Source organism: Micromys minutus (genome assembly GCF_963924665.1).
Source record: "Micromys minutus genome assembly, chromosome: 2".
Lineage (NCBI taxonomy): Eukaryota > Metazoa > Chordata > Mammalia > Rodentia > Muridae > Micromys > Micromys minutus.
In genome coordinates, this window is record NC_137971.1 from 85,255,328 (window position 1) to 85,260,073 (window position 4,746).

At 43.0% G+C, this 4,746-nt stretch overlaps 1 pseudogene across 1 annotated transcript; it reads left to right on the forward strand.

Annotated features, from left to right (window-relative positions):
- The first annotated feature begins 1,346 nt into the window (after window positions 1-1,346).
- LOC308416659 (ubiquitin-conjugating enzyme E2 N-like) lies at window positions 1,347-1,807 on the forward strand (annotated as a pseudogene). The gene has a single exon. The product of its transcript is annotated as a ubiquitin-conjugating enzyme E2 N-like (transcript).
- The last annotated feature ends 2,939 nt before the right edge of the window (window positions 1,808-4,746 follow it).

The window sequence follows — 4,746 nt, forward strand, 5'->3', positions numbered from 1 at the left end:
ACAAACATACACACCACATACTCAGAGAGAAAAAAAGACAATAGGAAGAACTATAATATTACATATACTCTGAATTTTGCCATTTGGACAGAGGACTTAAAAAAAAAAAAAAAAAAACAGAACTCTCTGGGGGTGGGAGGAATGAAGGAGCTGAAGAGGGTTGCAGCCCCATGAAAAGAACAACATTGTTGACCAACCAAATCCTCCACAGCTCCCATGGACTAGAACACCAACCATTGAGCACACATTAAGAGGCCCATGGCTCTATTTGCATATGTAGCAGAGAATAGCAGTGTCTGGCATCAATGTGAGAAGAGGCCTTTGGTCCAGTGAGGGCAGGTTTCCCCAATGTAGGGGAAGCCAAGGCACTGAGGTGGAGAGGGTGATTGAGAGCTAGTGTACCTTCATGAAGACAAGTAGAGGGGAAGGGGGAATGGGAGCCGGGTGGGCAAAGGGAATAACATTTCAAATGTAAATACAAAGAGTATCTAATAAAAAAAAAAAAAACAGAACTCCTTCTTTAATTACAGGTATTCATTAGTTTTCGTGTATGGGAGGGGAGGCATGCCACAGCATATACGTAGAGGTTAGAACTTGCAGGATTCAGTTCTCTCCCTCCACTATGGGGAGCATGGAAATGGAACTCAGGATATCAGGCTTGGTAGCAGACACCTTTACTGGCTGAGCTATTCCGCTGGCCCTAGACAAGAGGGATTTTAAAAGGGAAAAGAAGGAAAGGGGAGGGAGCAGGAGAAGATAAATAAAATCCGACAAATATTAAACTTCTAGGCATAAAAATCTCTAGTGACAATAGAAGAAACATAAATGTGGCAATTATAAACAGACACCAAATACACTTTTAAAAATATTAAGCTCTGATAAAATAATTTTAAAAGTATTTTGATCTCGCCAGAGTGAAAGGCACTAATCAATATTTCATCAAAGAATTACAGCTAGTTCAAACACAAGCCCAGGAAAATCATTCATGATCCTTCTTTGTAAACAAATGCATGCAAACTAAAACAAGAAACGGTTAAGAATCGTGTCTCCGTGATTGGCAGAGGGAAAGTTTGTGATATTGCTGCTTTCTTCAGAGCAGTGGAATTCTAGTAAGATAGATGATAACATATTTCTAGGGATTCTGAAAAACACAGGTTATGAATTTTTAAAAAAAGAAAAAAAAAAACAGTCTTCCATAAAATCACAACTGGGGATCAAAAGGTTTTAAGACAAATTTCTAAAAGTAACAAGTAGGGCTCAGTGGTTGAGAACACTGACTGGACTCATGCGTGAGGAGAGAGCAGGGCCGGAGACAAGAGCAGAGGCGGAACTCGGGATCTGACAAGATGGCGGGGCATCCCCGCAGGATCATCAAGGAAGCCCAGCGTTTGCTGGAAGAATCAGTTCCTGGCATTAAAGCAGAACCGAATGCGAGCAACGCCCGTTATTTTCACGTGGTCAGTGCTGACCCCTAGGATTTCCCCTTTGAGGGAGGGACTTTTAAACTTGAACTATTCCTTCCAGAAGAATAGCCAATGGCAGCGCCTAAAGTACATTTCATGAACCAAAATTTATCATCCTAATGTAGACGAGTTGGGAAGAATACCTTTAGATATTTTGAAGTATAAGTGGTCCCCCAGCTCTGCAGATCCGGACAGTTCTGCTATCAATCCAGGCTTTGTTAAGTGCTCCTAATCCGGATGATCCATTAGCAAATGATGTAGCCCAGCAGTGGAAGAGCAGGGAAGCCCAAGCCATAGAAACAGCGAGAGCACAGACTAGGCTCTACGCCAAGAACAGTATTTAAGTCGATCGGAACATCAAGTGTACACCTCTTCTCCTGTTCTGCCAAGACTTCTTCCTTTTTTCCTTTGCATTTAATGGACACAGGCTTAGAAACATTACAGAACAAAAGCCCGGGCATCTTCATCTTTGGTGATCACATGCGCATCAGCAAATCTGTCTGGTCCTGATTCACTGTCAGAAAGCACGAGCAGAGGCTAGAAGTATTGTCTGGGCCGCTGAGAAATGCTGAGAAGCAGAACTCTGTGCTGGCTCCTTCCCCATCGTGGTTTAAGTACAAGGCACTGTGAATGAGGGTAGTTGTCAGGGTTAGCTGCCAGGGGTTTGGGTGTTTTTATCTTATTCTTTAGGGGGGAAGTAGTTTTATTTTAATTTTATGGCCTCCTTTCTCCCTCACACCCCTTAAGGGATCTAATTACAGTGGTTAGATGCAGCTAACCAGATTTTTAGAATATGCTCTGTAGCCAAGTCTAACTTTAGACACTGTAGATGGACAAGCTTGATTGTCTGAACCAAAATGGGAACATGAAATAGACATCACATCCCTCACTAGTAACATTGTGACTTTGCTGTCAAGTGGTTTGTTTGTTTTGTGTTTGTTGTTTTGTTTTGTTTTGTTTTATCTTCAGTTGTCTCTGATGCAGCTTATACAAAGATAAGTGTTGCTCTGTTCTGTTAACTGAATACCACTCTGTAACTGCAAAAAAAAAAAAAAAAAAAAATCGGCTGTTTTGTTGACACTCTGAATGCTTCTAAGTAAATACATTTTTTCTATTTAAAAAAAAAAAAGAAAGAAAGAAAGACACTGAAAACAGCTGAAGATTTCACACCACTTTCAAGACAGAAGTGATGTTTGTAGTCCAGAGAAGGATGCAGAGGTAGGAAAAGGCAAAGAAGGGAGTCTCCCAAGAGCCCCCTAAAACAGCCCTTTTTGATGACTTGATCCTAAAACTTAAAATCAGTTACAGCAGCAACTGAGAACAAATACAAATATGTGTTATTTTATGGTTTAAAAAAAAAAAACTTTATCTGATTAAAACATGCTTCATTTGGTTAAAAGAAGCCTTAAGAGGTAGGGATGGAGCTCAGTGTAAACAGAGAGCTTGCCTATCGTACATGTGCCCAGCCCAACATTAACCACATTTAGAATTACAAATATGGCACCCACTGTAATCCCAACACTGGGAAGGCAAAGAAAGGGAGCTCACAAGTTGAAGGCTATCCTCTGCCACATATCAAGTTGGGGGCCAGCCTTAGATGGGTGCGCTGTCTTTGTTTAAAGATGCTTTAAAAAGATCTTTTGTAGTAACACGTGGGCACACACACACACACACAATGGCATGGGTTAGTCGTCACAGTCTAATATTTCTTCATTATTTACATATCACAACACAAAGAACAATGGCATTGAGTCTGTTTCAGAGGACTAGGCCTTGTTTTTAATTATTCTCACCGTCAACACAGCAGTGCCTTACAATACAGTAATAAACATCGGGTATGTAGCAATTTGCTTAAAAAATGACATCTGGTACACAAAGCCCCAGGAAGCAGGCACCAAGCAGCAGGAAAAAGAAGCTAAAACGAGAGAGGGAGAGAGAAAATTTGATGAATCATAACCAAAACACACCCCCACCCTGAGTTGAGCAACTCTCAATGTATGCAGACAGAGTTCTGCACAGATTTCTTACCAAAAGGCACATGCCACAGTTTTAGAGAAGCAGATTAACTCTAGCGCAGTTAACGAGCAATAGACGTACAAGACAACTGTCATCATCTCCTCACTGGTTCCAGAACGTTCTCCCTTTGTGCCAGCATGCTGTCCTATCTGGTCTGTGTGCCTTCCAGTTGGTGGACTAGTCTTCACTTGGATGTGTCTGGCTTCCGGCCTTCAGACCCTAACCCTCCACCTTCCCACCCCACCTCCCAACTCTCTCTCTCTCCAGTGTTTCCAGCACCTTTATCAGGTGGTTCACAACTGCCTATAAGTTCTCCCCCGGTGATCCAACGCCCTCGTCTGGCCTCTTCAGGCACTACATGCACACAACCTTCACATAGAGACACGCAGGCACATGCACACAAAGATAAAACACGTTTCTTTACATTTTTTAAATGCTATACAGCAGACCAGAGTCTGATGGTAAAGAACAGGGCAGTCTTGGGTAAAGAACAACAATTTCTCAAATAAGGGCTTAAGAGAAAGCAGGGGGTGTGGGGGTGGGGAGAATAAATGAAAAGAAGGGAAGGACTTAGAAGTCAGCAGTCACCTCAGGGGAAAGTGATGGAAGCCACCCATCACACACGGGATGTTTCCACAATTACTAATTTTAGGCAAACGGCTCATTAGCTGACTTGGCTTATGGAGGGGCTGGTTTTAGTGAGCTGGCCTATTTTCCAAGGGTGAGCTAGCACAAGCACATGTGTACGCCACTTGGCAGGTTCAGTACATGCTGGAGGAGGAGAGAGTGCCTCAGGCCATCTCCAGTTGGAGACAGCCTGCTCAGATCCCTAATTATCTACTCTGGCCACCCTCATCAGGCCGGCTCCTCATTATAATTTGGCTTCCCCTGTAGATTTCCCTACTAGGAGAGAACGGGCTGACCCAGAGTCGCAGTATTCTTGGTCCCACTGGCGGCTACCCAGCATGAAAATTAATAGATTGGCATTCTCTTGAGAATCCCACGTACACATCTGTTCTCCAAAGCCTGTTCTAAAGCATCTTCATGAAGTCATTTTAGGTTGTATTAACAACATGCAGAAATTCACATAGGAGGGTGTCTGTATGTCGCAGCCTTCAAGGGAACAGGTTGTTAAGGCTGAAACATCAACCTGGAAAGTGTCTCCCTGCTCACCCTTCAGACAAGTTTTCATCCCAGACAACTCTCCGCTTCTCTGAAGACACCATCTGGGTGTCCTGTCATCTAACTCAGATACTGGCTAACTTGG